This window comes from Triturus cristatus, chromosome 1_2, assembly GCF_964204655.1.
Source record: "Triturus cristatus chromosome 1_2, aTriCri1.1, whole genome shotgun sequence".
NCBI classification, from domain to species: domain Eukaryota; kingdom Metazoa; phylum Chordata; class Amphibia; order Caudata; family Salamandridae; genus Triturus; species Triturus cristatus.
Genome location: NC_140580.1, coordinates 701,169,896 through 701,196,373, shown reverse-complemented (window position 1 = coordinate 701,196,373; position 26,478 = coordinate 701,169,896). Strand labels below are relative to the sequence as shown.

At 46.2% G+C, this 26,478-nt stretch overlaps 1 protein-coding gene across 6 annotated transcripts in view; it reads left to right on the top strand.

The window, feature by feature from the left end:
* The window catches only part of KCNMA1 (potassium calcium-activated channel subfamily M alpha 1), a 1,447,720-nt gene that overhangs the window by 1,133,066 nt on the left and 288,176 nt on the right, over positions 1-26,478 (top strand). The window lies entirely within an intron of this gene.

The following is a 26,478-nucleotide window of genomic DNA, read 5'->3' as shown; positions in this document are numbered from 1 at the left end:
GGTGGATGGAAAAGTTAAAAGTGCTTTATGTTGGAAAATATGTAAATAACACCGGTGGACGGTTTTATTATGGACGGATTGGAGAACTAAAAGCCAAAAAATTAAAGCAGACAAACATATTGATGAAGGAAATTAATAAATTCATATTCTGGGAAAAGTGATAAAAGATAGGGTGAGAAGACACTATTATAAAGGCAAAGGTGCCGTAGCGGGATATTAGGTGTGAAACTATGAGGGAGGATTGATGTGTGTGAGGAGCCTTGATGGTTACGTCAGGATTTCCACTAACTGTATAACATTTTAATATTGGCAGGAGGGTTCCTTGTGTGTTGCATGTTATGTAACCCTCATCGGTTTCAAAGTGACTAACTAGTTGATCACAGTAGAACAACTCGTTATTTCAACGTCAACTTCCGCGTCTCCAAATTAACTACTAATGTGTGTGCTAACCCAGCTCAGGAGAGATGAACACCTGGGATTTATGTAGAGTCCCCAGGTCCATCCAACTCTGCATAATAATTCGTTTTTGGGCAACAAATGGAGTTTTATCTCGATTCTGAAACACTTTCCTCTCTCCATAGGGGTAGCAATGTGCCATTAGAAGGTCAATTTTAGTCTGACTCCATTAAAGCCGGAGTGATGTTGTTTCCGGTTTGCTGTTGTGGTCACAAATGCGCTGCACATTTGGAAAATTTAAAGTGACCTCTTCAAAATTTGTCAACAAATTTGCATCAATTCTGACTGATGGTGCTTATTTCAAAAAGTCGTAAATATACACCCATAGGTCGACAACCACAAAACGATGTAGATTTACGAATTTCTAGAATTCACAGAACATTCCATAAAAACACCGGGAATGCTGCTCCAGTCGCAGCTTTTTAGCAGCATTGCTTTGAAGGTCATGTGACTTTCTTTTGAGGTTTGTTGAAACCAAATCTTGTGCTCAATATACAGAAAGTGTGCTATGGGTTAGTCCCCTTGAAACTGTTGGCTTATTGGGAGAAAGCTCCCTCAGCCAATGGCTTGAGCGATTGTTATTCACAAACTTGGTAACCCTAGAGGAGTATTTTAGTCTCACCATCATGTTACTAGCTGTTTGGGTATATTCTCCCACCAGCCGCTGCCTTTTTCAGGTAACAGCGGTGGGGCCAGATGGGAGGGGGGGGGAGTTTCCGACGGAAAACGACAAGGGAAAATTGATTATTTATTTAATTTTCCACCGTCATCGTCCGTCGAAATCTCTCCCACTCAGCCCCACCGCTCTTACCTCCACGGGCCACGGCTGTCTCCCACCTATTAGCAAGTGCTTCCAGTGAAATGCAAGATGAACTTTTTTTACATCTGAAGAGTATAGTCCATCATCATACCCTTTGAACTATTATTTTCTTTAAGCTCATGTATGCGTTTTATTTTAAAAAAAGAACCACTTTGTAATATTATTTATTTTTACTATTATTCACAATGATTTACTTTGCCGTAAAACAAAGGTATTACTAGTGATGCCAAAGGATTCTAATGGTTTCCTTTAGAGGATAGAACTTTGATGTTTCTAGCAACCACATTCAGCCACTAAGCTTCTGATAAGAGTCAACATGCTGAGCAGCTTCCTGGTCCTAATTTAGGGTCACTGAATAAATTAAAATTTAGTATGTCCAGGTGCTTCGGAAAAGCCAGTAGGCCCGGCTTACATTGGAAAATGCAAGAAAGGCCTGTGAGCTTTGCCAAAGCTTGTTTGGTTTAGTGTTGTCCTTTTAACAATGTGGAATCCTATACATAGTATAGACTTTATGTGTAGACATTATGGAAGCTAACGCCTCTGTGTAAAGGCACATTTATTTCCTTTCTTTTATCTCCACTGGAAATATTTTTCCCGTTGGAGAATTTTTCCTCACATCCCCATGACGTTCGGCGATGTTCAGTTCTACTCTGTTAAGGCATTCACTCCAGATCTCGACTGGAGTAACTCTCCCACCAGATTGATGGTGGAAAAGAAAAGGAGAGAAGTTTGCGAATTGCCACAACTTCACCTACATACGTGCACATTGGAAAACTCCCAAGGCTCAGTCTTGACAATCGCTACCCCTCGCATGGGATTTACTCCCCCAACTGCAAGGTCACTTTTTGTGAATTCCTTTCAGTTGTAAACCTACCAATTTGTGGTCACAAACCAGATTTAAGAGTTTTAGGGCCAGATGTACGGCCATTCCTAATAGCGACTCGCAATTTGTGCTCAATTGCGAGTTGCAAATTGCGAGTCACTATTTGGAATGTACGATTGCGATTCCCAATGGGGTCGCAAAATGCGAGGCTCATAAATATGAATGAGCCACTCGCAATTTGCGACCCCATTGGGAATGGCTGGCTCTCCAAGGGATGGTGGCCTGCTGGGCTCAGCAGACCTCAATGTCTGGGACTGCTTTTAAATAAAACAGTTTTTTTATTTTTAAATGCAGCCCGTTTTCCTTAAAGGAAAACGGGCTGCATTTAAAAAAAATATATATATACGTTTTTGTTTCCTTTTTTAAGGACAGGTAGTGGTCCCTGGGACCATTGCCTGCCCTTAAAAATATTTTTAGAGCCGGTCACAAAGGGGAAGGGGTCCCCTTGGGACCCCTTCCCATTTGCAATTCCATTACCACCCTCTTGAAGAGGGCGGTAAATTGTGTGTGTTTTGCGACCACAATTGCGGTCGCAAGACATTCATACATGGCTAGAGAGTCGCTATTAGGAAGGGAATTCCCCTTCCTAATAGCGTGTCGCCAAAGACTATTTTGCGAGTCGCAATTTTTTGTGTCTCGCAAAATAGTGTTTGTACATGGCCATGTAGGCTTTTGCGTGCGCAGACGGGTCGCAAATCCGTTTCCGCACGCAAAAACTGGTCGTACATCTGGCCCTTAAACGTTTTGTGAATTGGGGCCCTTGAAATTAAAGCGTTGTCGGTGATGGTGACCTCCATCTAGCAAAATCCCTATTCCTCGGTGGGCTCTCAGAGGATGGGCTCTCAGCTGAGACCTTTTTGTGATAGTGAAAACACCAGTGTACATTACATAGTCTGCAACACTGAGCCTCTCATGCCATACTGCGCCCTTAACTCTCGCGCAATAAGTAGTGATCTTCTGGCGAACAAGAGCGGCGCGAAAAGCTCGCTTCCTTATGCATGAGCTACTTCAGACACAAAGGACCTGCAATACATTTTCACCTCACTTTTCTCTTCTAAATATATAAATAAATGTATATGTGTATATATATATATTTTTTTTTTCTCTAAAAAGCAATGAACTACGCAAAAAAGCACATTGGAGGGGGCTGTCGGACAGCTTCTCAAAGGCTTAAGTATTTATTCTGTCAGCTTGTCAGCAGTTAATGATAGAGCTAGAAAAAAACGCTGTCACAGAAAACAGTTGAAAAGCTGTTTGAAAAATACATAGGCTTTAAAGTCTCAGCTGTCACCCCGTCCTGCCCATGTGTAGTTCTTAAGCATCAGTGGCACTAATGATAGCAGGAACCAATCCGAGGAACCCATGTGGTTAGCCCGCCTCAGGCCATTCTCTTCTTGTCAGCATCCCTCCGAGTCCTGTTTTCTGCGCTTAAGGCCATATGTGAGATGTATCATCTCAATCAAAGATGAACCTGGATATTACCTTCCTTTTATCCTGTCGATTGAAATCAAATCTCGGCTAATTGATTTGGACTGATGAAGGGGAAAAGCCGATTAATAATCTATGGCGTTGCAAGGCTCGCTGCCAGGCGCTGGCTGTTTTGAAAGCCGTGTTGATTAGGAGAGGGTTGAGTTTGTGACGGGGACGACGGAGCGGCGTTGCTAAATTGAGAATGCGGAATGCGTGCGGCGCCGCGCGCACGCGGCCGATGCATTATTTACAGTCAGGAAAAATTGAGGCTTTTGCGTTGCAAATGGGATATCGTTATGACAGATGGATATAAACGGAAACTGCGGCACCCCGCTCTCGAACTGAGATTCAGGGCTTGTGCGATTAATTCAGCCATCATGGCTATGTATTTATTTAGGGTACTCGTGATGAGCTGTATATACCACTGGAGTGGTTAAAAGACTGGCCTTTTCGATCAGCGGTGGGACTGAAAAAGGCCCCTCGTTTGGAGGGACTTGTCCTTGGCACACGGCTCAGTGCGTGCTTTCCAACCTCGTCGCCACTGTATCAAAGTGTTTGTACAAAAATGTAATATTTCAATTCTCGTAGCTTCAATACATAGGTATACATATGAATGGTATACATCCCATCAAAGTGCTGGCTTTCTTTCTCTGTTAGCTACAACCAAGAGGCAGCAGCTGTGCTTGGTAACTGTGTTCTGATTGTACTTGTGCTGGGCAGTAACACTTATGTCTCACAGTGTTGTCAGCCCACCATGATTATACCATAGACCTGTGGTAATACTCGCAATGTGCAACACCTATTTTCAGTTTTTTGTGGCAAGGTGTTGCGACTCAGGAGTCTCACAGAGCCTTTGTTCACGTATGTAATGATCACACGTTTGAATTTCTAATTCTCAAAAAAGAGCTATGCACCTTCAAGTTTAAGTACTCTGCTAGATGTATGAACGCTGTATTTATTGCTTGGGAGTCCAGTGCTCAATTTGTGACAGTTGTTACAGGTAGTTATGTTATGTAGATTTGTAGAGCGCAGCTAATCCCAAGCGAGGGTATCCAGGCGCTGAGTAGGGCAGGCCTGAGGGGGGAGGAGGAGATCATTCCTGTTTCATCTGGAAGAGCCGTGGCTTGAGGTTCCTTAGGAAGTGCATGAGTAAAGGAGAGATTCTGAGGTGTTTTGGGGGGTTATTTGAAGGTCTTGGCTGGGTGGTATGAGAAGGAACGTCTTCCGCTTCTGGTGTTCTTGATGCAATGGAGATGTGCTCTTGCCTGTGATCCAGATCGAAGGTGTCTGGTGGGTTGGTAAAAGTTGAGGCGGTGGTTGAGGTAAGCTGGGCTGGTGTGGTGGAGAGCTTTGGAGGCATGGATGAGTAGCTTGAACTTACATCTTTCCTGGACTGGGAGTCAGTGGAGATTTTTGAGGTGTGGAAAAATGTTGTTAAGCGGGACGTTCAGGATGAGTCTGGCGGGTGTTTTCAGAGTGGGTTGGAGTCGGCATAGGACGTGGGCTGGGATTCCGATGTAGAGGGCCTTGCAGTAATTAAGTCTGCTTGTGATTAGAGCCTGTGTGACCATTTGTCAGGTGTTTAGTGGGATCCACTTGAAAATCTTGCATAGAATTTGCAGGATGTGGAAGCATGATGAAGAGACGGCATTGATCTTTCTGCTCATGAAGTGGTTGGTGTCCAGGATGATCCTGAGGTACTTGGCATGGTCCGCAGGGGTGGGTGGCCAAGTTTATGGGCCACCAAGAGGCATTCTAGGGGGTAGTGGTTGTGGCTGAAGATTAGGACTTCACATTTGTCTGTGTTAAGCTGGAGGCTGTTGTTTTTCATCCAAGCAGCGCCGTTGATCATGCAGTTGGCAAAGTTAGCTTTGGCGGTGCTGGTTGAGACAATAAGGGAGAGGATGAGCTGTGTGCCATCGGCATAGAATACTATAATAATGTTGAGGGCTCCGACGATATTCATGAGTGGCGTCATGTAGATGTTGAAGAGTGTTGGGCTAAGCGACAATCCTTGAGTGGCTCTGCAGATTAGTCTATTGGGTTCTGAGGGGAAATCAAACTCATTGAGTTCTGTCCATGAGGAAGGAGGCTATCCACGTGAGTGCCGGTCTGCAGATTCCCAAGTGCTGAAACTTTCTGATGATTGACTTTTGGGATCGAAAGCTGTGGAGAGGTCTGGGAGAATGGGTGCGGCCATACCTCCTTAGTCGAATATGCTTCTGATGTCATCAGTGGCCGCAATAATGGCTGACTCTGTGCTGTGGTTGGTGCAAAATACTGATTGCGAGCTGTCTAGGAGTTGATGGAGTTCTAGGTGGTCGGCAAGTTGGGTATTGATGTCTTTTTCAATTACTTTTGTTGGAAAAAGCAGGAGTGAGATGGGTCTGTAGCTGCTGAGGGTGTTGGGTTCTGCCGTTGATTTCTTTCATAGGGCGTTGACTTCTGCATTTTTCTAGCAAGACAGGAAGGTGGCAGTAGTTATGGAGGTGTTAATGATAGCAGTGAACGCAGGGGAGATGATGGTTTGTCCAAGGTTGTAAACGAAGTGGGGACATAAGTCTGAGGGGGATTCTGAGTGGATAGTATTCATCAGGGCAGTAGTTTCTGCATTCAAGAAGGGCTTCCAATTCTTTAGCTGCTGTTTGGTGATGAAGGTGTCCAGCTATTCAAGGTAGTTTGTATCAGTCTGTTGTGGGTTGAATTTGTTGTAGATCTTGGCAATTTTCTGTTTGAAGAAGTTTGAGAGGTCATTGCAGGGTTCTTGGGATGGGATGATGTCATTGTTGGCAGCTGTGGGATTGGAGAACTCCTTGACGATGCTGAAGAGTTCCTTGACATTGTTCGAGCTGACCTCAAGTCTGAGAGTTAGGGTCTTTTTCTTTTGCATCTTGTGGTTGTTGGTGGTAGAGGTTGAGGGTGGCTATGTATGTATGTCTAGCTGTGGTGTTTTTGTTGAGTCTCCACTTTCTCTCAAGTCTTTTGCAGAGGAACTTGGACTCCCTGAGGTAATTCATGTACCAGATGAGCCGTTTAATGTTTTTGTAGGTCTTGTATCTGGTGTGAGCGGTGCTGTTGGCAAGCCATTTACTAAAGAGGTTGGTGTCTACATTGAAGTTCCCAGTGTGGTTGGGTGGGCGTTCCTGTAGGGTCTTGGTCCAGGTTTCTTCGGATCATTTTACCCCAATGACTTGATGGTGCTTTGGGATTTTCTGGTAGTGTGGCTTAGTGGGCGGGTATCTTGAAATGTATGATGTAGTGGTTGGACATGTGAGCGGTGTCGTGTGGATGGTAGTGATTCTCTTGTTGGAGGATGAAATAGGGTTGAGAGTGTGGCCTGCTGTGTGAGTGTTGGACCTGGCCCTTTCTGCAGGGTTACCCCCATAGGTTTTGCCTTCCTCCACCTATTTTTCTTAAGTCCTTTTTGTTGGCTTTAGTGCTCTGGGCACTTTACCCCTGAGAAAGTGGTGTGGCGCAGCGGGCAGAGAATCTGACTCCAGAGCGCGGGGCTCTTGGTTCGATTCCCAGCGGCAACTCAGCAACATGTGACTCTGGGCACTAGTTCACTTAATCTCCCCAATGGCCCGAGCACCTGGATACCTTAGGGGTGAAAAGTTTGCGCTTTACAAATTTGGAATGAATCAGTGCTAAAGTGCATGTGCTCTCTCCTCTAAACAAGGTATGATTGGTTTACACCTGTTTGGCATATTTAATTTACTATAAGTCCCTTGTACAGTGGTATACCATATACCCAGGGCCTGTAAATTAAATGCTGCCAGTGGGCCCGCAGCATTGCTTGTGTCACACACATGCATAGCCTTTCAAACCTGTCTCAGGCCTGCCACTGCAGAGCCTGTGTGCTCAGTTACTGGCAATTTGACTTGGCATTTAAAACTACTTGCCAAGCCTTAAACTCCCATTTTATTACACATAGGTCACCCTTAAGGTATGCCCTCAGTAGCCCTATGGGCAGGGTGTTGTGTAAGTTAAAGGTAGAACATGTGCCTTTATGTGTGGCATGCCCTGGTAGTAACAAACAGCCTGTTTTGTTTCTCACTACTCTGGGGCCTACTCCTGTCATAGGTTAGCATTGGGAATTCCCTTTTATACTCTTAAGTGGTAATTCCTGATCTAAAATGAGTGGCATTGCCATGTTTGGCATTTTTAGAATGGTAGTGATATATCCTGCTTACTGGTGTAGTTGGATTTTCCATTACTATTTTAGAAATGCCAATTTTAGAAAGTGGGCATTTCCCTGTTCTTATGACTCTTGTACTTTGCAGCCTTGCTCTAATACATGTCTAGGACTGGGTGACAGCCCCACTTGGTGCATACTTTCCAGGCAGCCACAACATAGGAAAGACTGGGTGTGATAGGGGTTACATCTGCATTCATCTGCATACTGATGGTTTTCCTGGGCTGGGAGAGGGAGAGGTCTTTCACAATTTACATTTGTATAGGGTGTGTCCTGCCCTCACACATGTCTGTAGCCAGGTCTGGGTTGAAAGAGATTGTTGTGCACTTGAAAGGGTTCCTTTGAAGTCACCTCTTGATCAAAGACAATTTTGAGTATAAGTATAGGAGCTCTTACCTCATGGTTTTAGACACTACGTGGACTTGTAATCAGACGCTGCTGGCTCTACATGCTGCACATTGCCCGAGGACTGCTGTGCTGCTAGGAGAAACCGCCATTGGGACTTCTTGCTTTGCTGTGTTGGCCTGCTGACTGCTGGGCTGCAAGAGTCACTGCCACTTTGCATCGGGCCTGATTGTGCTAGCCTGCCTGCCTGTCTATGTGCCCTTTGTGCCCTCCACCCTCAGTGCTCTCCAGGGGCTTGTGGGCTTGCCTACCTGCCTCTGTTCTTCTGGGACCTCAGCGATTCTGTGAAACATCCTGGAACTGGTCACAAGACTCTGAGTACAGTCATTATTCAATTTCTAAAGAAACACAATATTGTGAGTGATCTCCTTCTCAATCAGCTTGTGGGTAGTGCTTCCTCATGTCCAGGAGTTCAGCGTGTGTTGAGCACCACATATTGAGCTATTCTGAAGCACGGTGCTTCACCTCAGCCTCGCACCACCCTGAGCAGGCCTGTGCCACTGGCATAACAGTGAAGTGAGCGCAGTGGTTCATACCAGTGGGGGAGAGATGCAGGCATTCTTTTCCACAGAGCCGTGGCAGAGGAAAAGCCGCCATCCATCCAGTGGAGCAGACACCACCCTACCTTGCTCAGATGGTGGGCTCTTGGAGGCATGGCTCCAGGAGTGGGACACCAGTTTTCTGATCGTTGCTGGATTCCCCCAGAATGTGGACAGCCCTAGGTCTTCAGCGGCTGCACCACACCCTCGCGGGCAGCTGCCCTTTCAAAACCAGTATATGGGGGACCGAGTGCTGTCACCCCGCTCTTCTCTACAGTACTGGTGTTCCCTTATCCGTTGGGACATACCTGGGGTTGGTGGATCACAGTAGATGGCCGTGGTGAGACCTCAGCATAGGCCCACGCTTTGTCACATTCAGGGAAGCTATCAAATTAATGCATTATACTGTTGGAAAGGGTAGGAGCTTTCCATGCCTTCAGGACATGGTGATCTGAGGATTTCTGTATCATGTTTAATAGGCACGCAGGTGCCTCTGTGCCCTACCCTTGGTGACTAATTAACGTACATAGTTTAATAGGAGCACAGGTGCCTTGCTCTATAGTTTCATGATGATTAATGGGTTTTGTCTCTAGATAACTTTACAGTATTTGCACTCATGTGATGATTCATGTGCTTTTTCATAATCTGCCGCCTTAAGTATTTACTGATGTTATGATGTATGTTGTTTTGATTTTTGTATTGTCCAGGATAATGAGTACTATCTCAGTATTTGCATAATATCAATAGTATTTATCATTCATGGCGTTTTTATCTTGTTTTATGTACAATACACTATATATTTTTCTATAATCTTGTATGGATTCTCTTTCATTCCCACTACACACCGCCACCCTCACCCCTGACTGCCCCACCCGTAGTAGCTGGAACATGGCCACCGAAGAACATCTCATTGCCGTTCTCAGCACCACCACACCACCGATATCAACAGACAGCAACAGCTCACCACACAACCTCTACTGATGGATATCCGATTGCGCCGACACTCTGCCACCCCTCAAGAAGGCTCCCGGCAAGCTTCACTCCAAGAAAGCTAGCTGGTTCACTCCAGACCTCCAGGAGCCCAGACACACCTGTAGATGACTCAAGAAAAGATGGAGGAACAACAAAACCCCGGAAACCCACGCAACCTTCAAAACCGCTGTCAATGGACATCACCTCCTCCTCAAAACCACAAAGAAAGCTGCCCTCCAAGACAGAGTCAATGCCAATGCTCACAAAAGCAAAGAACGTTTTGCCATCATCAAGGTGTTCGCCAGTCCCAACAGCGAGACCACAGACGTCCTACCCTCGCAAGATCTCTGCAACAAACTCGGCACCTTCTTCCACCACAAGATCAGGCAGATGTATGACAGCATCAACACCCACGACCCTGCCACAACGCCTGTCATCACCGCATGCTACCATGCTGCACTCCAACAGATCCTGCTCAACTGCACTTCGCTCACCACAGACAACACACTTAAGACCATGAAGAGCATCTACCCTGGAGCCCCTTCGTACCCTTGCCCGCATCACATCTTCCATAGAGCAGCCACCTCCATCGTCCCCAAGCTTCGCCACACCATCAACTGCTCCATCGAGACCGCCACCTTCCCCGATGACAGGAAACACGCCGAGATCAACCCTCTGCTGAAGAAGCCATCTGCCGACCTGACAGATCTTAAGAACTTCAGACCTATCTCCCTCCTCCTCTTCCCTGTCAAAGTCATTGAGAAGGTCGTCAATGCCCAGCTCTCCGAGTTCATCAAAGAAAACCACGTCCTAGACATCTGCAAATCCTGCTTCTGAAGCAACCACAACACCAAGACCACACTCCTCGCCACCACCGACGACATTCACTCCCTCCTCGACCAAGGCGAAACCACAGCCCTCTTCCTACTGGACCTCACACCCGCTTTCGGCATCATCTCCCACTGCACCCTAATCATGAGACTCCAAGATGCCGGCATCCACGACAAGGCCCTGGTCTGGATCCACTCCTTCCTACCCCCATTCCTTTCAGAACCTACGGAGAACAGCTGCAGAGTGCCCCAGGGCTCCTCCCTGAGCCCCACCTTCTTCATTGTCTACAAGGCCCAGAAACCACGGACTCAACATCATTTCCTACGTGGACGACACCCAGCTGACCTTCTCCCTCACCAACGAATCCACTGATGCCTGAATCAACTCCCACAGTGGGATGAAGGCCGTTACCACCTGGATGAAGGATAGCTGCTCCAAGCTCAACTCGGACAAGATCAAAGTTCTCATCCTGGGACCTGCTCCCTCTGCCTGGGAAGACTCCTGGTGGCCCGCCGCACTGGGTACCCCTCCCACCCCCAAAGACCATGCATGCAACCTCGCCATCCTACTGGACTCCTTGCTCACAATGAACCGCCATGTCAGCGCCATATCTTCATCCTGCTTCCACATGCTCCACCTGCTTCCAAAGACATTCAGATAGATCCCCACAGAATCCAGAAAGACAGTCACCCACATGCTCACCACCAACAAACTCAACTATGGCAACACACTCTATGCCTGCAGCACCCAGAAACAGCTCAGGAAACTACAGAACGTTCAAAATGCCACAGCCAGACTGGTCCTCAACATCCCCCACCACAGCCACATCACCGAACACCTTTGACAACTACACTGGCTTCCAGTAAACAAGAGAATTGCCCTCAGCTCCTCACACATGCCTACAAAGCTCTCCATGACGTAGGACTGACCAGCAAATCTGAACCACCACATCTCATTCCACGGGCCCGCCAGACTTCTTCGCTCTGCCTACACTTGCCCTGGTCATCATCCCACGGATCCACAAGACCAGACCCGAAGGAAGATCCTTCACCTACATCACTGCCAAGACCTGGAACAGCCTGCCCCTTCTCCTCAGGCAATCCCCTTCCCAGACCCATTTCAGGGAGGATATCAAGACCTGGCTCTTCGGCTGATTCTCCACGCCCACAGATGAGCAGCCCTTCCCTGCCCTTCCCCCAACACCTTGAGACCCTCACGGGTGAGTAGCCACGCTATACAAACCCTGATTGATTGATTGATTGATTGGTGGTGTGTTCATTGTGTTTCTGTGTGAGTATGTTGCGCAAATATTTTGCACATTGCCTCTGATGATAAAGCCTGTCTGCTCTGCGCCAAACTACCAGAGGGTGAGCACAGGTTATTTTTGATCTGTAACTTACTTGTCCTGACTAGAGTGGTGGGTTCTGCCGCCTTTAGGGGCATACCCTAGCCAACCGGAAATCCCATTTCTAACAGCGGGTTGGTCCTTGGACAAGCTAGGTGATTCAGAGGTTGCTGGGGCTGTCGAGAAGGGCTGTGGAGATAGGGTCTGTGGTGTCTTGCAGGTGGAAATCAATGTCCCCAAGGAAGATGTAGTTGGTTGATCTGATGGAGAGGGGAGCAATGAAGTTTTCAATGTGTTCGCAGAACTCTGCTCAGGGGTCCAGGGGACGGTAGGAGAGGGCTTCCTAAAGGGTGGTGTTGTAGTCTGTTTGTATTTTGAAGTGGAGGTGTTTCATGAGATTGGTCTCTGAGTCCATGGAAGTGGTGCAGTCAATTGTGTTTTTGTGTGTATTATGAGTCCTCTGCATCGTTTGTGGATTCTTTCCTGGTATATGATTTTGTATATGGGCGGGATGGCTGTGGTGGTGTCAGGGTTGGAGGCTGGGTTGAGCCATGTTTCGGTCAGGAAGAGAAGGTTGGGTGTGTTGCTTGTGAGGAGATACCAGATTTCAGTGGAGTGTTTCCCAAGGGATTGGACATTAAGTAGCATGTCAGACAGTTGGTGTGGGGTGGTGGCGTATGTCGGTTGTTTGGAGATAGTGGTGCCGGCATCTGAGGTGTCAAAAGGCAAAATCGAAATGGGTGCAGGAGAAAGGTCCTACTGTGGTCCTGGGGGATGTGCGGCAGCAGCGTGTTTGCCAGTGTGTGTTGTTGAGGTCACTGAGAATAGTGGAGTAGTGGCAGCATTCATTGGCTCTGGTGGCAGCTGGGGTTGTAGTATTGCTTTGAATGGTCATGAGGCCAGGGTTCCTGATGCTGGGTGCGGTCCAGGTGCAGACGGGCACAGAAGGGATTGCCTTTGGCGTGCCTTTAGTGCGCCCGATGTGTGGACATGCTGCGGCTTGCATTAAGTAGGTGCTAAGGTGGGCAGAGCTTCCATTGGTGGCAAGAATGGTAAGTGGGAACATCCTGGGCGACAAAACCCAGGCAGTGGCGGTGTCACTTGGTCAAAAAGTGGCAAATGGATCAGTCTGGAAAAAGCAGAACATGAGGCCACTGGCAAGCTAGGTGCAAGTTAGATGCCCAGGTGCCTACTGGTCGTGACCTGCAGTCATTTTTGGGGACCAGGACTTATTTTTAAGCATTAGACTTTGACCCAGATCAAGAGATAGAGACTCAGCAAAGGAGAAAGGAAGGAAAGAAAGATAGAAACAAATGACTAAGGGGAAAAAGCATGAGGTGGTTTAAGAAAGAAGCACCTTGTGAAATTTGATAATACAATGCCTTTCTATGTGACAAGCCTGACATTTGGAAACACTGGCGGTGGGCTTCTAAGAAAACTTTGAGCCCCTGCCTTTTTTTTATTACAAGTTAAGCACTGCTATTCTGCCCTTTTCATTAGCCCTAGGGCAAGGTGCTGTGAGAAAAGTGAAGTTTTCATGACTCATAAAAAGTGATTTACAGTACCCTTAGAGAGCTGAAGGCCCCCTCAGAAGCAGGCTTGTTCCCATAATTTGCAGGCTGGGTTTCCCGTGTGTGTCAATCAACAATATCAACGCTGAAAAGGTATAAAAAGAGGTGGTTTGGATCAAGAAACGAGCGCATATCTTCTAGATGTGACTATTCTAATGGGAAAAAGAAGGACAATGGGAACTCCTTTGTCTTATGAAATTTGACTCCATGTCCAATATTGGAGGCTTATAGTAGACTTGTCCATGAATCCACTCTTGTGGTGAATTGTGGATCAGGAATGGACGAATTGGAGGTACTGATGCCTCCAGAAGCTCCTTCTAAGGCATCATAGTTTGAATTTTTAAGAAGAGGAATTGTACAGCTGATTTATCAAAATATAACTTCTTCTAGAGCTGCCGCACCTATGTTATAACAATATGGGGTAACTGCTCTCCTAGTATTAAGTAGCTCAGCTTTGCTTTGGGACTTTCTTGTGATGAGTTAATTAAATAAGATGTATCAGCAACTGAAGTATTTTGATTTCAAGCAGATGTGGCTAAGCTGGTGTTAGTTATGATACGGCAGGTATTGAGAATGGACACTGCACTGTGCAGGAGTTGCAATCTATTGCACCAGCCTATTTTGCATGCAATGGAGCAGTTGTCTGGCGTTGCAACTAGAGCTTATGCAGACATACCTAACAAAAATTTTTATCCAACCACAATTAAATCAGCAAGGTATCCAAATGATTAGGCAAATCTAAGAAAGCCTTGACAGTAGAATCAGGTAAACAGTGTGACATTTGCAACTAGGGTGCCTACTACTCACTATGGAGAAAGGCATATGGTAGATAAACATGATGAATTTACAGAAGCTCAGAGAATTCAGGATTTACACAGTGATGGCTCCTCCGCTAAGGCGGAGGAGTGTTGCCCCACTGCACAAAAAGGAAAAATAAGATGACAATAACGTATTGTTATAATAATTTTATTTTAAAGAGTGGCCCTCTTGGGCCGACCAAACAGTTCATGTGCACGTTGCATGTTTCCCACCAGGCTGCATTACACAGCCTGGTGAGGAACAGGCACAGGCTCCCTGTTCCAGTCAGAACACCGATCCACGGTGCTCAGACCAATCACAACACTGCATTGCAGCATTGTGATTGGCTCTGGGGAGCCTGTGTGCCGGGTGCTTCCTGCTACCGGCGGACTGCAGAAAGGAAGAAGGAAGAGGACGCAGGGGAGGTGGTAACCGGACGTTTTTTTTTGTTAATTAACTACCCGCCTCACCACCCCCATTCGGTAGCAGCCGCTACTGGATTTACAGGCGGTTAGAGGTTGCGGTGAATTGCCTTAAAATGTAGGTGCCGACTGCACCTTCAGATAATTTTTGTATATAGTAGATAACAATTTTAAAAAAGCTTCACCCAGTTTACTATTGAAGGTAACAGTGAACAAGCAATTGAAATTCAGGGATAAACTGACAGGTACTCTACAGCCAGGCTCAAAAGGCAGCCTCTGCTCCTGCTGCTTCCAGTGCTGAGAAAATGTGTGTACCTGTGGCAGGGAAGAAAGAAGTCAGGCTCCATCTCACAGCTCATCTGCAATGGCAATGCACAAGGAAATGTACAAATGTACTTTCCTCTCATTTAGGCCACTGGAGTTCCATCAGCTGCTTAATGACTAGTGGCCACTGTCATCCTGAGTTGGATTTCAACGTCCTCCCCGAGGGATTAAAAACTCCTTATCCCCGAGTTAAACTACTGACTTGCTCTGTACTCTCAGTGCTGAGTGGTCTTGACAAGTCCATTTTTTCAAAGACATTTAAAAGGCACACTCTGCTCCTAATTGACATCTCCTTTTGCCCTTCCGGTAGTGTCTGTGTTTCTGATACTCTTGAAAATTTAATGCACTGTTTTTTTCTTTCATCTTACAGTCAGTCCATCTCCTCTGCTCCTTTTCTCCTCAGGAAAGTACCACATCATACACACCACTCCATCTGAAGGGCAGTGGGGATGGGTATCGACCTAGAAGATGTGAAAACAACTGGCAAAGCCCTCTGGCCCAATCCATAGACACCAAAGTCATAGACCTGCAGATCAATGAATATACAGTAGACACCTAACTGAGAACTGGACCGAAACGCAACCCATGGTCATAAGTTTCATCTGTGTCTGGTCAGCTGTTGTTGTTCCGGAATCACGTGGCAAATCTCCAAACTGCCAATAGCGCTGCGAATCATCGCAACTGCAGAATGTGCGCTATACAAATGCTAATAACATAAAACCCCACAATGTAGCACAAGAGCAGCTATGGTTTTCTTTTCAAGAAAGTAATTCCTTCCTGCAGTTTTAATTAAAATCATCACTAATGCATAACGGATTCAAAAAGAAACAAGCGCCGGTCAAACACTTTTCATTAATACAATCTTTACTTTTCATACCTAACTCAAAAAACTAAGTTACAACAAAAATTGCAGATCACATTTTAAAGAAGTAAACCAAGTAACGGAGTATTTATTACATAGACATAGGTTTACTAAAAGCTTGCACTAACGAATGTGCGACACTTTTTGTCGCCATGCGTTGCCAAGCATTTCTAAGCAGTGCAAACAGCAGTGAAGATATTTTGGGCTGAAAGTTGATCCTCACACTGCACCCACGTTCTTTACATCATCTGCTTGTTAATGTATCTAAGAGGGGAATGTCAGGGGCTGACAGTGAAAAATCCTAGCATGATTTGAGTTTGCCTTATATTCTAATGCCAAGTAAAAGCAACTGCAGGCAAGAGGGAAAGTGGTGTTTTATCACCTGATATATCTACCTATAACCTGTGTTTACATTAAAGTACACGTCTTCCATGTCTGGCCCTTGTGCTAGAGTCTACACCTAGGAATTTGTGTTGGAATTTGTACCTCCAGATACAAACCCTGGGCTAGACATGGCTGGTTCACCTGTGTGCAACGGGGCGGGGCTCGGTGTCATGCCCAACTGCCAGACTTAGGGCCTCATTTATGGGTTTTTTTGCCCAAGGGCAGCCCAGCAGACCTTGCTGCTGCGCTGCCCTACGGCAAAAGAAAAGGGCAGGAATGCACCGTATCTATTAGATACGGCGCATTCCTGTCCATTCCCCCTGCGCCGGCAGACAATAGTCTGCTGAGTGCCAACGCAGGCACCTTTGCACCATGGTGCAAGGGTGCCTGCGCTGTGGGGATGATTATTTTTGTGCAGGAAGGGAAACCACAAAAACAATCTCAAGAGGCTTTTCCTCTTTGTATGTGTGCTGCAGAATGCAGCTCAGCACACATAGAGAACGGAAAAACGAGGAGAAATAAAGATATTTCTCTTATTTGTCCCTCTCTTACTCCTCCCCTGGGGAGGCGTAAATTTTTGGTGCCGCCTCAGACTTGCGATTTCTCGTAAATCTGGGGCAGTGTCAAAAAGCCATGGATCGCCAACGTGGCTTTATGTGGCCTTATAATATGCCAGTGGCACATTGCGCCACCGGACCGTCCAAAAAGTGACGTTCCGGCAGAGCAAAAGTGTGAGCGCCACTGATAATGTCATTGGAAGGCGACTCTTACCAGATTTGGTTCCTGCGCTATTTTATGCTCCGTGCACAATGCAGCGCTGCAGTTCTTGACACAGTGCTCACTTGCGTGTAGGGCAGTGAATCTGGGCCATAATGTTCCTGTTTCGGAGACATTCACTCATAGAGAGCGTGGTACAGCTCATGTGAGGCAGCAGCAGCCAGTGTCACTGATGTCACAAACAATAAGCACCCAATGGAAATTCTAGGCAGTCACAGTGCAAAGCATACTGCTGGGTAGCTGCTCAGGAAAGATTCTGTAGCAGCAAGAAGAAAGTCAGTGAAGGAAGTGTAGGGTGGTGGAAGGAAGAGGCATCGAAACTTGGCAGGGCTGGTATTTAGCCGGCTCCTAATGAAAGCTCTGGACCCCCTTCAACTTATGATCATTATTATTGTTTGCCAAATTAAGCTCCAACTGTGACACAGCCAGCACAATGTCCGACCAAATATCCGCCATCTTTGTTCCTGGAACACTGCTGAAGCGAACTACAACGTTCCCAGTTTTGGGGAAGCGCTTCTAAATGTTATTCTGAGGCGAAACTTTTCTGCTCTCTTCATATAAAGAAACGGAAAAAAATGGGGCAGGCGAAAATGAGAGTTGCGTAACCCCATCGGAAACATTTGGCAAACAGTGTGTCGCCCCTGCTTGCTATGTAAAGCGGGCCGGCGCCTTTGATGTGGAGTGATAATGATTCCGGGGAGTTATTTACACTGTTTTCATGCGCTTCAAAGCCACGTCAAAGTTTCGCTGCTTCGGGGTTCTTCGCCTTTCACTGCGCCGGCTCTTGGGTACCGAGCTGACAGGTCCTCTGTGCTAGGTGCAGGCTTTTTCAAGTCGTAGCCTTCAGCGAAACATCAGATTCCGAGATACAGGGCAGCGCGAGAGCCGCCTTTTCCGTCGATAGAATGCGCCACAGACATTAAATGCTTTACTGTTACATGGCACATTTTATGCGCAATGGAAAGTGATGGTTTGTGGTAGCCTAAGGGGGGCGAGTTTATTTATTTATTTATTTTACCAGGCGCTGGAAGACCAATAGTGCCGTAACCCACACATTACATTTTTTTTATATATATATTTTTTACACAGGACTTTCAGCCCGAAGGCCTTTGTAAATAAGTAATGATCAACAGATTGGCTGTGGGTTTTTTGTAAAGCATGTCTGTGTCAGCTTCCATGAGCGGGGGTTCTTCAAAGTGGAAGACGCGGCTTTTGCTGCCTGTCACAGAAGGGGCTGACGGGAAACGAGGTGTCTCAGAGTCAGGAACGCATCAGCACTGGTGAAGGCAGGGCAGACATCGAGAGCGATAATATTTAATCCCTAGTTTAGAAGATGTTGCTAATAACAGTGGTAATGCCAACCAGCGGTAATAACATTAAGCTGATGCTCTGGTAGGCTATTTAAAGACTTTTCGAGAAAGAGTCACTCGTGGTAACTCCGCTCGGCCTCTCATTTCCTCAGGTTTTCAAAACCGACCTTTAGCCCATGGTAAACAGCAATAGCATCACAGTATATTTTTGCAGTAAATGCCATCACTAAACAGCTATGGCTGAGGTAGTTTGGTAAACCTCTGCATTTCTGGTAAGGGTGGGTTAAGCTGTGAATTTCAGGATCGTACACTTGCTAAGAACGGCCAGAAATGTATTGTGAGAAGCCCAAGTTTGGCTTAGACAGATGAAGGTCAGGGTGGCTTTCCTGCACACAGTCTGCTATGTCTCTGATGTTTGTAGAACAAACCCCACTATTCATTCACTGTTGTCTGATCTGGCCTCTGAATCGGTGCTTGCACTTCAAGAAGGCAACTTTAAGCTGCAGTCTTGAGGCGCCACCTAATGGTAATGCCGAGTTCCTGCAAAAGGTGTGAAAAACCCTATCTTAGAGATTCTTTATAGGCATAAGATTTCAAAATTCTGTTGTTATCGGTGCGCTGAAATCCTTGCGCTGCTGTTGTGTGAAAGGAGCATAGCTACACAATATGTGGTGTATGGGAGTGTTTTGGCTCAGCACTCTGCTCTCCAACACATTGTCATGCATCACAGATTGTGTAGCTATGCTCACTTTGGGGCCCCAGGCAATGATTATTTGGGGCCCAGGCTATAGTAATTATGGGACACCTAGTTAGGAAGAACTTTGAGTTTTGCATTACACATTTTCTGCTAACTTGAGCCCTGCAAGATACCAAACAATAGTAAGTTATACGGCGTAGAGTGCATTGTCGTAGTCCAATCTGCTTGTGCCGAAGTCCAATCTGCCACATTTCTTTTAGACTCTGTTGTTCGCTGAACTTTCAGTGTGCCAGTTTGGACTGCCATGAAGGTTATCCGATTAGACTTGCCCTCCTAGAGCAATGTCATGTCTCATGGCGCGTATGATGTCATGTTAGTTTTGGTCTTGGTTTTAGGTTCTCTTCTTTCTTCTATGTATATGTCCGTGGGTCTTTGTTTTTAGAGACACTGGCACTGAAAAGTTGGTGTTCTCAGTGTGGGAGGGGAATGGGAAGGTGGGGCAATATTTAAAATGGTTCAATGGACATGCACATTTTAGAGCTCTCGATGCAGGTTCCTATTCGACGGCTGGTATTTGCACGGTACTCTGCTTAACCTCCCTAATATGACCCCGCCCCCTAGAATAATGAAATCGTGCAGCCGTGGCAAATTTCGCATAATTATATAGTTGCCACATCTGCCGCATAACCCATCATCTGCTGCATAAGCTGCTTAATTTAACAAAAAACTAATTCTTCCTAGCTCAAACGGTTCAAAAGTTAATAAAAAGACAGCAACACATGTTGCGGCACAGTGGAAGAGCCTTTGCAAAGGTTGACTGCCCCCCTTTCTGTTGCTTATTACTATATTTATGTGTTAAATCGGTCCTAACGAGGGGGAACCAATGCCCAAACAGTGTTAACAAGTGTTAAAATAATCAAATAATACTGTCACAAAATTTGCCATGTCATTCCGCATAATTTTCCTTTTCATGCTGCATAATTTTCTCAACCCTGCAGCATAATTTGGCCCTTCCTCTGCCACATAATTCCAGTGGCCCTTCTTATGACATCTGGTAAAAAGTCATTAAATGGCTCACCTGGAACATTAGAGGCCTCAATGACCGTTGTAAAGATAGCAGGGTGGAACATCTAGACCACCCTGTGGTTGATGTAGCCTTTTTGCTGAAGACGCACTTGGCACCAGGACATCCAAGCTCTTTTATCCCAAAATAATCACCTCATCAGTACTTCTCCTCGTAAGCTACTTATTCTAGAGGAATCTATACTCTGCTGAGTCCCAATATTGGCTTTAAGCTACATCAGGAGTAGGAGGACAGGGATGGCAGGTTTCTTATCCTGTTGGGAAATATGAAAATAAATGTCAAACTAGCAACATTTAATCTATATGCACGAACGTTGGTTACCACTAGGTTATTCTTGAGATCTTTACTAAATTGTGCAGTTCTTCTACAGATACCATGATATGGGTGGTGATCTGAAGATAGTGCTTAATACGCAATGTGACAGTTTTGCAATACTTCATTCACACAACACGCAGGCTGCGTAAGTACTACATGATAGCATTGATCTCTATGGGTCAGGGGATTTGTGGCGTTCCGCACACCCGACGGTGAGAAACTATACTTCCTATAGTGCACCACATAAAATGTCCTCCCAACTTGATTACTGGCGGGCCTCTCCAGAAATCACCAACTCTCTGTCCGAAGTGCTCTGTTTGGAATGCATGCTTTCCAATCACTTCCCAGTCACATTCAAGTTGACCCCTCCGAACTCCTAATTTTGTCACCCCCCATTGGAGTTTCCCAGCTACTTCATTGCTAGACCCAGTGTTCGAAGATGAGCTTCAGTCAGCAATTATAGAATACTTCCAGCTCAATACAGGTACTCATCCCAAAATACTGTGTGGAACCCTTCCAGTCCTATATATGGGTGGGGGTCATAGTGAAACATACAGGGGATTTGAAGGACATTTGCAGACAGTTAACATGCACTAGAATTCGCTTTAGAGACTTTGAAAACCGCTATAGATTGTGCACCCTTAAAAGGTTCATCTACAGGAGTAGAACTGACTTTTACAGCAATTTAGAGATTTGGCAGATAGAGAGGGCAGCCACCTAGGACAGTATGTGCTGGCCAGGCAAATATGGTGAAGGGGAAAGTCTCTGCAAAGCACTGTCCTTGTTGCTCAGATCAATATCGATAGTATAGGGGGCGATAACGGTGTTGTGTTTACTGACAACGAAGACATCCTAGCTGAATTTATGCATTACTACTCATGTCTCTATCATTCTGGGGGTGCGAGGTCCCTGGGAGACATCACTGCATACCGTGATGAGATAGAGCTGGGATGGCTGGAGGACTGTCATCGGCAATTTCTAGGCAACCCAATTCCTCCAGAAGAGGGTGTTTATTCCTTAATGGGGAGTAAGGCTCTGAGTTCAGTTGCGCTCAACACTGATTTCTATAAGGTCTACAAACATATTCTCACCCCCCCTCCTCATAGACGTATAAGCAGAAGCCCTGTGTGATGGGGAATTACTGCCTTCAATTTGGGGGATGATCATCTCTTCTCCCCCTAAGCCTGGGAAAGCTCCTGCTAAATGTGCCTATCACCAGCCTTTTTCATTGATAAATTGCGATAACAAAGTACTTGATAAAGTCATTACAAATAGGCTGCACCTCTTATTGGGAACATAGTTGCCCCTAATCAGTCAGAATCTGTCCCACATAGATCTATTAGATTTAACCTGAAAACAGTATTTGCTGTAATCAACCAAATTAATCCCGAGGTCAAAGCAATGGTCGCACTACTCGAAGCCGACAGGCAGTCGGTTCTCTGGAATGGCCATTTATGTTTAAGACCCTTCAATGGTGCGCTCAACAACCTTTTTGCCCTAATATATGACATATTCCCAGTAGAGCGGAAGACAAGACTGGGCTGTTCCCCTATCTTCTCTTCTGTTCATATTGGCCATAGACCCTCTAACCAGACAACTGCAGGGGAATCTCTTACACTGGGGCCTCAGCTTTCATCACTGCCACCTCTTATTGTATATATATTCAGATGATGATCTTGCTGTCCGTGAGGGACCCAAAGCTCTATCGTTTACGGCTTATCTGGGAAATTACTTGCTTTGTAGCATGCTCCGGTGTCTCCATTAACTGGTCTAAAACAGAACCTTTTCCCACAACAGAGGGCACAACAAGAGTCACCCTGGAATACCCTATTATATGGGTTACTGAGTCAATTAAATATTTGGGCATACTTGTACACATAAACAGCGGGAGCAAGTCGTTAGGCTCAGTTATGGCCCAGTGACCGGCAACCCGTCATGACAGTTGGATACATGGCTCAAACTCCCACTGTTATTGGCGGAGCAAGTTGTCCTAATCAAAATGATTGTCCATCCCAAATTATTATACCTATTTAAAAATATTCCCATAGCTCTTTGCAAGCATATTTTTTTACCATGCTTCGGAATCTCCTGATCAAACTGGTCTGGGTGAATAGGGCAGGATTGGCTGGGAACTATGAGTCCTTCCATATGCAAGAGGTGGCTTTGAAGCACCAGACCCATAAGTATAGTATCTAGTGGCTCAATGTCACTTAACCAATGTAGGAACGTAGGATCTGCTTCTTATGGTTACCCCCACTTTTTGCTTTTTTCACCCACTGTTTTGACTAGTCTGGCTGGGATCCTGCTATTCAGGACCCCAGCCTATCTGCTTTGTCCCTTAAATTGATATGTATGTACTTTGGTACAGCTCCAGATTGGATACTGGGGTACTCTTATCAGTCCCTAGTATATGGTACACATGTACCCAGGGCATAGGTACCCCAGAGGCCTCCCATGGGCTGAAGCATGTATTATGCCATCCATGAGAGGCCATGCAAAATGAAACCTCAGGTCTGCTACTGCAGCCTGTGTAAACTGGTGCTTGCAACACTTAGGATAGATATAGGTTCACTATATCTATATATATCACTACACTTAAAACCTTATAAGTCACCCCTATAGCAGGCCTTTTTTTTTTTTTTTCCTCATATGACCTCCGTAGCTATAGCAACCTCTCAACCTGATCCGCCTCCGTTACTGATAGCTTGGTGGATTACAGACTCAGCCGGTATTTTCTTTTTTCGGGGATCACCCGAAATACTCAACCTGAGCTGACCCAGAGGTTTTAATCATTGAAATCAAACGAAATCCTTAACGAATTCTATCTAAACAGAAAGTACAGTATCTAGCAGATTCCAAAATGACCCAGTATCCGGTCTCTCTCTATGTACGTTTACTCTCTGGTCTAAAGCTCTAAAGTATCTAACAGAGTTCCACCAAGTATTCCATGAAGGAGGAATCTCCTGACGCCACAGCTTACCTATCTCTCTCCTGGACAGGAGTATCAAATAAAATAGTAACTTCTGTTGTACCCCCTTTAAAGTATGTGCACCCTCAACTTTAGTTGCTACCCCGAATAATATTAGAGTTGGGCTTACCTCCACAGCAGAACCCAGCACCCTAGCGATGGTCTTACCCACTCTTCCCCAGAATTCATGGAGCCTGGAACAGGAAGCAAATATGTGGATGTCATCCGCGTTCAAAGTGCCACATCTAAGACATCTCGCTTCTCCACCACCTTTTATTCTTGAGATCTTAAGAGGCGACCAGTATAACCTGTGGATTGTGAAAAAGTGGTTCTTCCTGAGTGCAGCAGATTTTATTAGTGGGTAAAGAGTATCTATAGATACTTGCCATATCTCATCCAACTCCTCACTCGGCAAGTATTTTTTCCAGACTTGATTTGGCTTCTTCATCTTACTGTCTGCTGCGGAGAGAAGATGATTGTACCATAGAGCCACTTCTTTTTTCCTCGGTGTAGGGATATGTAAGTCACTTTCTATTGAGAGCTCAACCGGAGAAGGCCAGCTTTGTGCCTTGCTCCACGAGGAGATCTGGTAGAATTTAAACCTTGAAAGGGCGCCTCCGGTGATGGTGTTCCAGTATTCCCAAGGGTGACATTAATTACCCTGTATAATATCTTTCCAGTGCCTAACTCCAGCCTCAATCAAAGGACGAACTAGAGCATCTAATAGACATTCTGGAGTTCCGGGGGAGTCCCACACCGGGGCCCAGTCGCTATAGTAAGAAAGTCCCAAACATCCTCGACAAATCGACCAAAGCTTGGCCACTGCACGCAGAGTCTTCAGGCATACTTTCTTAAAAAATTTGAAGGACCCAAATTTGTACATAAACCCGGATTCCGCTATTCCTACTAGCATAGCTTTAAACATATTCCTGATTAATGAGTCATCCGGAATTTGCAATAGCATCCTGCAGTTTTTCAATTGATAGGCCCATGAGTATAATTGTAAATCCGGCAAACCCATACCTCCACTCTGTAGTTTGCGCCTGAGTTTTTTCCAAGAGAGACAAATTCCTTTACTTGCCCAAATAAAGGAAGAGATCTTACCCTGAATTTTTTTTTATTTTTTTATAAGAAACCTTTATTACACATTAAAAAGATACAAACAAGGGCCTACAACCACAAGGGCCGGCCGCTAGAAAGCTCGGGAGCCAGCAAGGCAACGCCATACATTCAAATGAGCCAGAAGCAAATGCTCCCGAAAGTTCGTAAGCACATATAACAGGCCGCGGCCACAGTCCAAGGGCGATCAAAAAGGACGGTTTCATATTTTCTATTAAAAAAACAAACAATAACACACAAACAAGGCAATGAGAGTCCGAAATAGCAGCGTGCGCTCCCCAGGACGGGGGAAGATCCACGTTATCTGGAACAACTCTTGACAGGAGGTGGTAGTGGGGGGCGGCGGAGAAGAGGACAAAGCATACACAATTACGTAGAATGTGCGGCTAGGGGGACAAAGCGACGTCGACCTCTCGCGGCAAAGGCGGAGCGCAGATATTTCCACGATAGGGATTCCATGGACCCCACACCTTAGTCCACCTCCCAGGCTTGCCTCTCGCCCCATACACCGTCTTTTCCCTGAACATACACCAATCCATATTCTCCTTCCATACCAAAATCGTAGGCGGCCTCGGGGAACCCCACAACTGTGCGATATTGCGCTTAGCCACCATGTACCCCAAAGTCACCCACTGCGTCTGCGCCGCATTATAGTCATTTGGGTCCCAGACATTCAGCAAACACCTCCTGGCCTCTGGTAACAAAGCGACATGCGTGACCTACTCCATTACAGTATGTACCCCGTTCCAAAATCGTACGACCGCCGAACATTCCCATAGGATATGAAGAAAGGTACCCAACAAGCCACAGCCACGCTTACACATTCCATCCCTCGAATAACCCATACGTATCAAACCAGGCCCTGTGACATACACTCTATGGAGTATCTTCAGCTGCACAAATCTAAGGCGGGCCGGGATCGCCACCTCTTTCGGGGAGGCCACCGCCGATACCCAATCCTCATCGTCCAGTTCCAATCCGTCGGCCGTCCCGCAGATGGGTCAGCAAGTCCGTACGATCATTAATAAGTTTTTTATAGATCAGAGAAATAGTGCTGTCGGGCACATAGCCATCTAACACCCTATCTTCCAACGGGGAATATTCTGGGATAGCAGCAACATCCGGAAAAACCGAACACAGCGCATGGTAGACCTGTGCATATCGGAAGTACTCCCTATCATTTAATTTGTATTCAGTTTTGAGCATTTCAAACGTTTTAAAGGACCCTTTCGCCCAGAGGTCACCCACCTTACTTATACCAATCATATCCCATTTCTCAAAGCCTTTCGTTTTCCACAGACAACCCAAGCACTGGGAGGCATACAACGGCGTCGCTAGAGTCAAGCGATCCCTCCACCCCATCGCAGCATTCGCCGCATGCCACACGCGTACCGCAACTTGCGTTGGTCCTGTCAACCGTGCATCCAGAGTCGCCGAATACAGTGCCCTATTGTAATCCCCGCCCGGAAGTAATAACTTATCCATCTCGAAGGCCGGATTCAAAGCAGGACCGTATATCCCGTGGTTCACCGCCGCCAATTGAGACGCCCAATAGTATCTTTTAATATCGGGGAGGGCAACACCCCCATCATACCAAGGGAGTGTCAACTTGGCGAGAGCGATCCTCGGTCGCCCGTCCCAAAATAGTTGGCGCTGAAGACCCTCCACCTCACGGAAGTAACGGGCCGGCACGACATCTAGCGTATTTTGTAAAGCGTACAAGAAGCGAGGCAGCGACATCATTTTAAACAATGCCGCCCGTCCGAGCGGCGAGAGCGGAAGCCGTCGCCACCTCGCGACATCGGCCTTCAATCGCTGAAGTGGAGGGAGAAGGTTTCGCTCATAGCGGACCGCGGGGTCCAGTTATATGAAGATTCCCAAATATTTGAACCCCAATGTAGAAATCTGAATAGGGCACCCCCGCGGCAGGA